Here is a 13,893-nt window from a genome sequence, read left to right on the forward strand (position 1 = left end):
CTTCTCTATCTCTGCAACCTTCTCCTGCCTTACAACCCTCCTATCTCGGTAAACTCCTCCTGCCTTACAGTTCTCCTTTTCTCTGTAACCTTAACTGGCCTAACAACCCTCCCTATCCCTGTAACCTTCTCTGGCCTAACAACCCTCCCTATACCTGTCATCTCCTCAAGCCCCTACAACCCTGCTTGTCTCAGTAACCTCCTCCAACGCCGACAACGCTTCGTGTATCAGCAACAACCTCCTGCCTGTGCAACCGTCCCTGTCCCTGTCACCTCCTCCAGTATCCACAATCATTCCGGTCTCTGTAACCTCCTGCAGGCTTTACAACCCTCCCTATCTCTGTAACCTCTTCCAGCCTCCTTAACACTCCTTGTCTCTGTAACCTCCTATAGGACCTACAATTCTCCCTGCTTCTGCAACCTTCTCTAGCTCCGTACAACCTTCCCTATCTCAGTAACCTCCTCCAGACCCTGCAAACCTCCCTCCCTCTGCAATTTCCTCCAGCCCGGCAACACTCCCTGGCTTGCATTTTACAATGCTGCCGCCGAAATTGGCAGCGGACGTAAACAATGGCCCACACCGATGACATGCCACGGAGCCACCGTGCTGTGCAGTGCAACGACTCATTTAACTGTCTGAGGTGGACACCCACCACGATGACCTGAGGGGGCGGGCTGTGCCTCGCCAATACTAGCGTCAGCACGCACTGACGCCATTGATAAAGGGCTTCGAGCTCCTCCATTTAATTTGAACCTTTAAAGCTGCGTGAAATGATTATTATTCCCCGGGATCTTTTCTAAACATCACCCCTGTGTGTAGTGTTATCTCTGTCCTCTGTTGTGCAGACTCGGACTGTTCTGTCTGGTTCACCGTCACTTTCTCCTTTGATCGATTTGTAGCCATTTGTTGCCAGAAGCTGAAAGCTAAATATTGCACCGAGAAACTTGCAGCTGTGGTTCTAGCAACAAACTGTATTCTGCTGTGTTTGAAAACAAATCCCCTTCTACTTGATACGAGAGCCTGGAGAGATAATTGACAATGTACCACGGGCAGTTATCTAAAGTCAAGCTATTATACTGAGCCCGGATGGGTGACATTTGACTGGTTTGATACTGTTTTAACCCCATTGCACCCATTCACTATAATTGTCTTGCTCAACACTCTGATAGTCAGGCACATTTTAGTGGCAACTCAAGGCCGTAAGGGACTGAAGGGTCAGAGCAAAGGAGAGAATCGCAGTGACCCAGAGATGGAGAGCAGAAGGATGACTGTGATTTTACTCGTCACCATATCTGGCAACTTCTTACTTCATCTATTTCTCATTATTGCATTACAGGAACAAATCCCGAAGGTTACTACGATTCTGAATATACGATTGATCAAATCAGATATATGCTCCGGAGTTTATGTCGTTGCACAAAGACATTAATTTATGTGGTGACACAGTGCATGGTCCAGGAGCAGTTCAAGAGCGTGGTGAAATATCCATAACATCAATTATTCAATTAATGAATAAACAAAGCAACTGATAGCAGCCCAGATGCAGGACGCAATGTTTCCAATCAATGAATGTAATATTTATCCCCAGACTTCAAGTTGTGAGTCAGAGCATCCCATGTCGGACAAGAGGAAAACAGCAGCCACAGTCTCACCCCCACAATCATGGGTTCGATTCTTAGCTCCTGACATCTGCTCAGACAGAGAAAAAGACAAAATGCTGCTGATGATGGCAATTTCGTGTGAATTGCTGTGTTTTAATATTTGCACATATTTTATTGAGTCTGTCTCCCTTCTATTCCCCCACCTGCTCACCGCTGCCTCTTTCTCTCTCTCTCTCTGAGTCAGATGTTTGCATTGGGATGTGAGGGGGAGCGCATCCAGGAGCAGTCCAGGGGCTCGCAAGGGAAGTCAGGACCCTGTGCGAGGGAGCAGGAATGGACAGCTCCGGCGTCACTGTCTCTCGGCTGCTAGGATGGATGAGGCCGAGGTCCTTTCTGATTCCCATGTCAGCTGAAATAAAAATATAAAATACTGGAAAAGCTCAGACATATCAGGCAGTGTCTGTGGAGGGAAAAACAGAGTTAAAATTTTAGAACTGTGACCATTCATCAGAACTGCGTTCCCCGTATTCGTTGAGATTGTTACTGCACCCCCACCCCTCAGCTCAGGAACCCAGGTTGAGTGACACGACTTGGAGGGAGAGGGTCTCTCACATCCGACTCAACAGCTCGGAGGTTCGAGCCACGAAGTCCTAAAAGGCCAATCTGCAAACCTGTTATCTGGTAATAAGGGAGGGTCACACTATCAGTCTTGTCAGACGTCGAGTGCTTGCTCAACGTTCTCAATAATGTCATTTTCCATGGAAGCGGAAAATCAGAACACAATCAGCGGTTATCCGCGCTGCTCGTTCAGCTCACACAACACAATTTGGCACTCAACAAGATCAATTGCACATTCACAGCATCTGAGATTGAGTTTCTTGTTTTCGAAGTGACCGCGTCTGGAGTAAAGCTTATGTAGGACAACATCAAAAGCAATGATGCACTTTGACACTGTTTGACATGAAAGAGTTGGCAAACTCAGAAAGTGGGGCAATAACAGCGATTCTTTCCCTTTGAGGAGCAGTGGTTGTGGGGAAAATCTGAAGATGGTAGTGGAGATTCTGAATAAAGATTAGATGATGTAAATGAGGGTTATCCTTTTCCTGCTCCACAATCCCTTTTTATTGCTGCGCAGGTGTCTCTGAGCTGTTTGAACTGAATAGGAATGAATCACACATCACTGCCTAGGAGCCATGGGACTCTGTAAGGTGCAGGCATGATGGTCAAACGGCAAGGTAATTGTAAATCCATGACTGTGTCTTCAATCCATGTCTGTGTATGCTGTTTGCTTTCCATCTTTAATGTAATCTCTCTGTAAAGAAAACTCATTAGCTTCTTTTTTTCCCTTAACCTTGCTCCCATTTGCAAACCAGGAACGGGTTTCATAGTTGCACTTCATCCCGGCCAACAGGAGGAACATAAGGAATTGGAGCAGGAGTAGGACATTCGGCCCCTCAATCCTGCTCCCCATTCAAAAAATCATGGATAATCTTCCACATCAACTACACTTTCTTACTCGATTTTCCATTACACTTGATTCCCTGATTGTCGAAAGGTCCCTCAATCTCAGGTTGAATGTATTCATTGACTAGGCATACTCAGCCCTCTGGGGTAATCTGAGAAAATATCTCCTCATCTCAGTCTGAAATGACCGACTAATTATCCTGAGACTATGACCCTGAGTTCTAGACTCTCCCACCAATGGAAACAACCTCTCAGCAGCTTGTTTGTCACGCCCTCTAACAATTTTGCATGTTTCAATGAGATCACGCCTCATTCTTCTGAATTGCAGAACTCATCAGCCCATTCTGCTCACTCTTTACTCATAGGACAGTCCACTCATCCCAGGACTCAATATAGTGAACCTTTGTTACACTCCCACTGCTCCTGCTCAGGACAGGTGAATGAAACTGTACACGTTTCGCCAGGTGTGGTCTCACCAAAACCCTATATAATTTCAGCATAACTTTCTTACTCTTAAGCTGAAAACCCATTGCAATAAAGGCTAACATACCATTTGTCTTCCTAATTGTTCGCTGTGCCCTTGTGCTAACTATCTGTGATTTGTCAACAAGGACGTCCAATCACTCTGACTGCAAACATTTACGAGGCTTACTCCTTCCATAAAAATTATTTCCCATTGTTCCTACCAAAGTGGATAATTTCACACTTTCCCACCTGCCATCTTCTTTCCCAATCACATAAGCTGTTTAGATCCATTTGCAGCATCTTTAATTCCTTGTCACAGCTTATTACCACCGCCTCTCCCCCCTACCCCACCACCACCCGCAGCTTTGCATCATCAGCAATCTTGGATAATGTACACTCGGTCCCTTCATCTGTCATTGATATAGATTGGAAATAAATGAGGTCCAAGCAGTGATCCTTACAACATCCCTCTAGTTACACACTGCCATCACAAAATTGCCCCTCTATTCTGACTCTCTATTTTCTGTTCGTTTGCCAATCCTTAATCCTTGTCAATATTTATTGCAATCTCATGAGTCTTAATCTCTTTAAACAACCTACTTTGTGGCATATTATCGAATGCCTTCTGAAAATCTACGTGCACCTATTCCCCCTTATCTACCCTGCTAGTTACAACCACAACACAAAAAAACTAAAAAAAAAAATCAAATATGATTTCCCTTTGATAAATCCATGTTGCCTCTGTCTAAACGTATTGTGATTTTCTCTTTGCTAACTAGTCCGCAGTTCTCTGGTTTCTCTCTCACTCCTTTCCAGAACAGCAGGGTTACATTTCCTATCTTCCAATCCACGGACACTATTCTAGGACCCAGGGAATTAGAAATTCATGGCTACATGGAGTGGTGCTCGAACCCAACAGACACAGATCTATTGGATATTAAATCCGACGCGACAACCACTCTGCCATCCTTGTATACGGAAGACCTTTAATAAAATGGAATCGAATGTGATCTGGGTGACATCTGGCCTTGTACAATTTACAGTTCCTATTAATCACTCATCCTAAACTACTTAATTGGAAAGCTTTGACAACTGGAACACAATCTATTCCCTTCAGCATCTTATGAACCTTAATCTGACCAGCCCTCAGTCTACACTTCTCTAAGGTGTAGATTCCCAACGCCTTTAATTCCTCTTGCTAACTAAGAATTCCCGTTCTGGGAATTAGTCTTCTGGTCCTCCTCTACTCCTGTCCAAAGCCACAATATCACCTACCATGTGAGGAGACCATGATTGAACACAATATTCCAAGTGAGGCCTGACCAAGGTCTTGGGCCATATAAAATACAGTCCACTAAGTCGGAGCATATTTTATAGAAGGGTGGAAGTTCCTGAGGGTGGGTTACCATGTTGTTGATAGCAGCCAGCTCAGCTAGTTGGGCTCTGAGGTTGGTGGTAATTTTATAGCCAGTTCAATGCTTCACAACCCTGTTCTCCTTGTTCTACACAACTAGACCTATCCACATCAATGTCTCTCCATTCAGGAAGTATTCCTGCCTGGGAACCCCTTCCAGCCTCCCTCTATGATGTTCTCCCATCGATAGCTGAGGTTAGCCGCGAGCCGAGGCTCCGACAGTGCCTTGATCTTTATGGTGTTCTGCAACAACAGGGTCAACCTGCCAGCTTTTGCACTGCAGACTGTCCCGTCTTGGATGCACATTTGTAGTAATAGTCTTGTAGGGGTGTGATGTATGGTCAGTGTCACCACCTGACTTCCTGCATACACGGCGAAATATTTCACTGGCGAGAAGGTGACCCGTAGATGGTCACATATTGAATATCCCTTCTCTACCTCTGTTAGGTCCCACGCCGGGTATGCTACCGGCCGCTGGAAGTTGTGTGCCTCCTGCATAAGGACTGTGCTTAGGCTGGTGTCACTTTGAGCAACTTCCAGAGTAAATTCCCTGGACGGGTCCACCATACCCAGTGCAAGGGCTGACGGTAAATCTACCTTCAATTGGTGAAAAGGATCCTCACATTGTGGTGTCTAGCCCCAGTCTTCTCCCTTCTAAAGCAGGGCTAACAGTGGCACTAAGTTCTCACCATAAACCTCAATAAACTCCCTACAAAAATGATCAGAGGGCTGGCATCGATCCCGGGCAGTTAAGCACCTCAATGGTTTCCTGTCTCACCTGATCTATGGGCCGTTCCCCGGTCTAATCACCAAGCATCGAAATTGGACTTCCTTCTATCTATCTGCCTCTTTCTGGGGTTCACTTGAAAACCTGTCTCTCTTAACAAAGCCAGCAATTCTGCCTGGGGTTCCTAATGGTCCACTTTAGAGTCCGAGAAGAGGAACAAGTTTCCCATATATTGGATGAGGTGGTCTGGACAAATAGTCCTTGCAGAATACCAAATCTAGAATGGTGTAAGATGAAGGGGCTGTTATTGAAGCACTGCAAAAGCATGTCCAGGTATTTTAGTGACCTTTAAAGGTGAAAGCACATTTTGTGTCCTCCTTCCTTCCCTGGATGGTTCAAAAATCATTCGCTACATCAAACAAAGTAAACATCTGGGCATCGACCAGGACAGTGGCTATTATGTCTGCCACAGTGGCAACCATGGAAGCACAAGCCGGGTTTTTCTTATTCAACATCCGATAGTCCACTGTCATCTTCCATGACCCATCCGGTTTCTTCATGGCCAAATGAGAGAATTGACGTGAATAACTTTCAGTCGGAGATCTCCCAGTTCCATTACAAATTTCACTGCTTTCTCTAATTCGTCCTCTGCCTCTTTCAGGCAGGTGCATTCTTTGTAGCTTACACATCTACCTGTATCTCTGTCCCGGCCACCCTCCCACAATCAGGTGCTCTTTTTCCCAATTAAGTCTTTATATTCGAAAGGGTGATGCTGTATCAGGGCATCGGTGTCATCCGATCTCAATGAGGCGATGGGCCGCCTTTTCTGGGTTCTCCCCGGGAAGACCACAATCCTGTGTTCTCCTGCTATTGCTCCCCATATCTATCACCACCTGGTGGCAGAGCATCCGGTCTTCTCCTAAAACTCCTACTCCTGTTTCTCACCGCTTGACCAGAATACAGGTCCATTTAGTAATCAGAGATCTGACGCAGACCTGTAAGGTTTTGGATACCATCCCAGCCACAGAGTCAACTGTGAAACTCTCTAAAGTGTGCGGATATCCATTGGACCATGGTGATTTGATGGGGCAAGAAGATTAGATAACTGAGTGGAAAGCTCCCTTATTTACCGAGTACCTACACTCCTTCCCCTCCACCCAAGCGTCCAAACAGGGTCTCCCGTACTCGTCGTGCCTGAGTGAACATTGTCACGGACTTCTGCTATATTTTCTCCTCAGATTGAAAACAAGCCTGTGTGTGTGCTTTTAAGAACACCATTGTACTTATGAACGAAAAGACAGGCGATATTTATAAATGCCTCACAACATAATAAAAATACAAGAAATATCCAAATGCCTTACAAAATGATAAAGAAAATGAAAAAAGAATATGAACGTAAAGCAGTGAGAAACATAAAAATGGACTGTACAAAGTATAAAGGTGCAAAAAGAAAAAGATTAACAAATGCTAATGTGGGCCAAATGCATGTGGAGAGAGGAAAATTATCATGTGGAATAAGGAAATGGCAGAGAACCTAAACAAATATTTTGTGTCTCCCCCCAAGTCTTTGTCCAAATATATTTTTGGCATACATGCATTCATTCCTTTTGATTTTGCATGCTACTCCATCTCCCCCCAAGTCTCTGACACCACAGACTCAACCTATTTGGAGGCGTCTCAACTCAGCCTGATTGTGTTCTTGTTGGACTTGGAAGATCAGTAGTCTTTCTCATAAATGTTGGGTGACGACTTGGATGGCCTTGACTAAAGTTTGTTGTCTCTGGGTTTCATGATCACCATTTGGTTCTTCCAAATACTCTGTTTTTTTCTCTGAGGAATAGAAATATTGCTTCCCCTCTTGCATCTTATAATACCATTTGAAGTATGTACTAAATATGATCTCTGATCATTTTTATCTCTCTGGATGGTTACACATCCTCTTCCTAGTCTCGTATCCATACCTTTTCTCTTTCCTTCAACTTGGGTAGGTTTCTGGTATGAAATATCTTATTGTAATTGTGTGCTTTTTGTTTCCTGTAAGACTTCTGTTTGTCTTGTACTCTCTGATAACCTGATAACCCTGGTCGTCTAGCCCTGGAGGTAGTTTATTGGGTAAAATAGGAAGTTGAGATTTAGTTTCCATGCTATCAGCAGTTCTAAAGCTAATAGTCTACACAACAATGAAGTAAATCGATGATTCAATAATGCAGTTGAAAGAACTTCGTTCATCTTCAACAATGCCTTTATAATTTTGACTTCTCTTTTGGTTTCTCTGTTAGATTGAGGCTATATTGGCAAACTTGTGAGATGTTCGAATCCCCCTTTCTCGCAAATTGCGTGAAGTATTAGCTTGCAAACAGTGCTTTGTTGTATGACACAACTTCGTGAGGAATACCATCATGTGCAAAAAAATTCCTGTAAACTACGAATGACAGAATCTGGAGTTGTTGAGTACAACCTTTTTCCCTTTAATTCATCGAGAAAATGATCTATCACTGTCATGTAGGATTTTCCATTGTAAATAAATAAATCCATACCAAGACATTCCAGTGGTCTGGTTGGAAATTTTGTTGATATATGTTGACACCGGTCCCCACGGGTGTCTCAAAGTATCAGGTTAAATATGGACAAAGAAACATCCTGCTGATTACCAGCTTTGCCATCCATTGGCTGAGGAATCAGTGCTTCTCAATGTTGAGCACTGGGTGCAGAAATTGCACAAAATGTACTCTGGGTGGGGGCTAAAATGTCCATCGCTAAGAGTGGCTCGGTAACTCCTCTACCGGTCGAGCTAGCCGAGTCCTAAAGAAGATAGGTGGTAGACTGAGTTGGCAGCATATGGTAAGGGAACTAACAAGATGGAAATACCTACTTACCTCATCCTCACCATCTGCCCATGACAGTAGGGGTGGCGTGGCCACCACACAGTCATTGCGGAGACAAAGTGCCGTCTTCCTATTTAGAGTTAGTGAGGCACTAACACCATGCAAAATGGTATAGATTACAAATAGATCTAGCAACTAAAAACTGGGCATCCATGAGGCGCTGTGGGCCATCAGCAGGCAGCAGAACTCTATTCAACCACAATCTGCAACCTCATGGTCCGGCATATCCCCCACTCTACCATTAGCGTCAAGTCGGAGACCAACTCTGGTTCAATCAAGTGAATCACTTTTTCGAGCTTGACTTCATCTTTTGACTGCAAGATATCTGATGAAGTTTCGTCAGCTATTCCCAATACTGCTCAGTCCCTGATCAATCCGACTTCAGTTCTCCATACTTACATCCCTCAGTTAATCTGTAGACATCGGTAATCAAAGCGTCCACTGATTTCCACAGCTTCTGTATCCTTTCCTTAAACTTTGCTCTCTCCAGCTTCATATGGCTTCTTAAATTAAAGTCTTTATCAAAGACTTGTAAAGCATCATCAAACATTTCTGAAGCCTCATTGATGCCTTACCTTTGTTGTGTGTTTGCCTTGAAGAGTGATGTTCCTTTAGGATATTAGTATGCTAATGACCTCAACAGTGCATCTCATGTGCTATGTGGGAGATCCAAGAGGTTTCTAGGATCCTGGAGAACCATTTGTGCAGGAGGTACTGCCAGTTTCAGCAGTTTGCGCTTCGGGATATGGGTACTTGAGCAGGAGCTGGCGATACTGCAGTGCATTTGTGAGGATAAGTGCTACGTGGATAGCACGTTTATAGATGTGGTCATCACACAGCTTAAGACTATGCAGGGAAAGAGTGAATGTCTGACCACTAGACAGTCAAGAAGAAGCAGGCAGGTTGCGCAGGAGACCCCTGAGTGCATCTCACTCTCCAACAGATAGTCAGTTCTGAATGCTGAGGAATGTGATGCTTCAACTGGAGAGTGCAGCCAGAGACATGTCCACGGCACCACAAGTGCCACAGCTTCTGTAGCTGCAGATGTGAACCCATGATGGTATGTTACCTCTTTGGTGCCAGAGTCAAGGATGTCACCGACCAGTTGCAGAGCACCCTGATGGGGGAGGGTGAACAACTAGCAGTTGTGGTCCACATTGGAGCCAACGACATAGGTAGAAATAGGGATGCCGTCATGCAGTCAGAATTTAGGGAGCTAGGTAAGAAATTAGCAAGCAGGACTGCAAAAGTCGTCATCTCTGGATTGTTCCCGGTGCCACTTTCAAGTAAGTATAGCATTAAAATCATAAGACAGATGCAAGCGTGGCTGGAAAGATGGTGCAGGAGGGAGGGCTTTAAATTCCTGGGACATTGGGACCGAATCTGGGGGAGATGGGACCTGTACAGCCTGGACGGGTTGCACCTGAATACAGCCGGAGTTCCTTGCGGGATGTTTTGCAAGTGCTGTTGGGGAGGGCTTAGACTAATTTGGTTGGGGGATGGAGACCTTAGGGTAGACTCAGTTGGAACAAAATCAAAAATAAAAGTTGAAGGCAGAAAATTAATGGCTGCGTCTGGAAGTGGCAGTGCTCAAGGTATTTATTTCAATGCAAGGAATATAGCAAATAAAGCAGATGAGCTGGGGCACAGATAGACACGTGGCAGTGTGATATCATAGCTATTACAGAAACATTGCTTAAGGAATGACGGGAACGGCAGCTCAACGTTCCTGGTTGCAGTCTTTTCAGCCGCGATAGGGAGGGGCAATAGAAAGGAGGGGTAGTGGCAATTTTGGTCAAAGAAACTATTACAGCAGTGAGGAGGGATGATATGTTGGAATGTTCATCAAATACGGTCACGTGGATTGAGATTAGGAACAAAAAAGAGGCAGTCACACTGCTGGGAGTGTACTATAGACGCCAAACAGTCCGAGGGAGCTAGAAGAGTAGATTCAAATCTCTGAGAAGTGCAATAACAACAGGGTAGTAATATTAAGGGATTTTTAACTATCCCAAAATTAACTGGGGTAGTTTTAAAGTGAAGGGTATTGACGGAGGAGTATTCTTGAGGTGCATTCGGTAGAACGTTTTGGCAAGTATGTAGCAAGTCCAACAAGAGAGGGCACAGTTTTAGACTTAGATTTAGGAATTGAAGCTGGGCAAGTGGACGGAGTGGCAGTGGGGAGCGTGTTTAGGTGGCAGTGATCATAATTCATTCAGTCTTAACTTAAGTATGAAAAAGGACAGAGATAGATCATGAGTTCGAGTTCTCAATTGTGGCAAGGCCAATTTTACTAAATTGAGGAGTGATTTAACGAAAGTGGACTGAAAACCGCTACCTGAAGGTAAATCAGTGTCCGAGCAATGAGAGGCATTCAAAGGAGAGATTCCAGGCGTTCAGAGTAAACATGTTCCCACGAAGAAAAAGCGTTAGACAGCCTTGTGCATCAAGGTGTTTACAGGGTAAGTTAAGCAAGAAAATGAAAGACCTCAATACTCCAGGAAGCCAAGAGGAGTATAGAAAGTGGAAAGCTGAAATCAAAAAGAAAATTAGGAAAGCGAGGAGAGGGCATGAAGAAATATTGCAAGCTAAAACAAGCTGAACCCCAAGGTATGTTATCGATACATTAAAGATTAAGGGGAGACTAGGTCCCGTAAAATACCAAAAATGTAACATATGCACAGGGACGGAAGACTGGTATTGTTATTTTTGTATACCTTCCGTCTGTGTTCACAAAAATGATGGACGATGTAGACATTGTAGTTAAGGAGCAGGAGTGTGAAGTGTTGGATGCCTCTGTGACTCTGTGTGATAAACATAGGGCGAGTGGAAATATTAATAGAATTTGCATCATTGAAAGTTGATAAATCACCAGAGCCAGAGGACATGTGCCCTAGGCTGTTAAGAGAAGCAAGAGAGGAGATAGTGGAATGTCTGACAATGATTTTCCAGTCCTCACGGGATACAGTTGTGGGGCCGTAAGATTGGTGAACTGCGAACGTTGTACCTCTTTTAAAAAAGGGAGCGTGGGATAGACTGAATAATTACAGGCCAGTCAGCCTAACCTCAGTAGTCGGCAAATTATTAGAATCTATTCTGAGAGACAGTATAAACTTAGAATGGTACAGGTTAATCAAGGATAGCCATCATGGATTTGTTCAAGGAAGATGTTGTTTGACCAACTGGATCATTTTTTTTTTGAAGATGTAACAAGGAGGATAGATGAGGGTAGTGTAGTTGATGTGATCGACATGGAGTTTAGTAAGGGGTTTCGCAAGGTCCCACATGGCAGACTGGTTAAAAAAATAAAATCCGACGGATCCAGGGAAATGCAGCAAGGTGGATACAAAATTGGCTCAGTGATGGGAAACAAAGGGTAAATGTGGACGAGTGTTTTTGTGACTGGAGGGCTGTTTTCAGTGGCGTTCCACAGGGCTCAGTACTGGGTCCCCTGCTTTTTGTGGTATATATTAACGATTTGGACGTAACCGTAGTGGGCATGATTAAGAATTTAGCAGACGACACAAAGATTGGCCATGTAGTAAATAGCGAGGAGGATAGCTTGAGGCTGCAGGAAGATATTCATGGTCTGGTCAGATGGACAGAAAAGTGGCAAATGGAACTCAACCCGGAGAAGTATGAGGTGATACATTTGGAAAGGTTAAAGAAGGAAAAGGAATGCACGATTAATGCGAAAATACTAAAAAGTGTAGAGGAAGTAAGGGACCTTGGAGTGAATGTTTAGTGATCCATGAAGGTAGCAGAACTGGTCGATCAGGTGGTTAAGAAGGAATATTGAATGCTTTCCTTTATTAGCCAAGGTAAAGAATAGAAGAGCAGTGAGGTTATGCTGGAACTGTATAAACCTTTGGTTAAACCACAGCTTGAGTACTGTATGCACTTCTGGTCACCTCATTACGTAAAGGACGTAATTGCATTAGACAGGGTACAGAGGAGATTTACGAGGATGTTTCCCGAACTGGGGAAATACAGCTACGAGGAAAGATTGGATACACTGAGGTTGTTCTCCTTGGAACAGAGAAGGCTGATTGAAATGTACAAAACTTTGAGGAGCCTGGATAGGATGAACCTTAGCAGAGAGGTCAGTGACTAGGGGATATCGATTTAAAGTGATTGACAGAAAAAATAGACAGGAGATGACGAAAGATTGCTTCACTCAGAGGGTGATGGGGGTCCGGAGCTCACTGCCTGAAATGCTAGCTGAGGCAGAAACACTCAACTCATTCAAACGAAGTCTGGATGTGCACCTCACGTGCTATAGCCTGCAGGCCTACGGACCAAATGCTGGAAGGTGGGATTAGAATGGGTGAATCTTTTTTTGGAGGCACAGACACGATGGGCCAAGTGTACTCTTTCTGTGCCTTAAACTTTCTATGATTCAAATGAGCTAAGTGCGAGGAGGCAGTGACTGGGAAAGCGTGTCACTCTGCAACTGCAACACCCAGAGGCAAGTTCTGTAAATAGTTTGCTAGGTATCGTATAAAACCGTTAGCTGCAATAAGTCTGCTTGAGATCTTTAAGCAACTGGACACCACACATCTCATTTATGTTGTATCAGTCAACATAAAATAATTTTATTACAATCTTATTATCACGTCATCAACAATGTTATGCTTTTATCACAGTGATCTGGCTATTTCCTTCTTTCATCCTGAGCTGAAAAATTTCATCAAATTTGCTTCTAATTGTCGACCCTCCCTCGCGTTCACCTTGCCCTTCTGTGACTCTTCCCTTCCATGCCTCAACTTTATTATCTGCAATTGAGGGTATCAGCTGTCCACCAATATCTACTATAATCCCACAGACTGTCAGTTGTTCCCACCCCATTTCCTGTTGGACTCTATTCCATTCTGCCCTTCTCATCTTCTACTCCAACTGCATCCACACGCAGTACATCATCCTCTGCCATTTCAACCATGTCCAGCTAAAACCAACATTAAACATATCTTCCACTCCACTCCTTTTCCCCTGCCCCGTACAACACACTGGTTCACACTTCTGTCACCCCTAATATCCAGCTTCCCTCCACCATCAAACACGTTCCCGTGCAAGTGCAACACCTGTCCTTTTACTTCCATTCTACCCACCATCGAGAGTCCCAAAAAACTCCACCCAGGTGAAGCAGGGATTTACTTCTGTACTTCTTCCAATGTAGGTGCTGCATTCACTGCCCACCATGTAGTCAGAAATGTTAAAATGCAGATTTAGTGATTGCCTTCCTGAACACTACATTTAAGTCTGCAATCAGGAACCTCAGCCTTTGTTCACGGGTCACTTAATTCTACATCCCGCTCTGACCTCTGTATCCTCGGCCTC

This window comes from Heterodontus francisci, chromosome 21 (genome assembly GCF_036365525.1).
Source record: "Heterodontus francisci isolate sHetFra1 chromosome 21, sHetFra1.hap1, whole genome shotgun sequence".
Taxonomy (NCBI): domain Eukaryota; kingdom Metazoa; phylum Chordata; class Chondrichthyes; order Heterodontiformes; family Heterodontidae; genus Heterodontus; species Heterodontus francisci.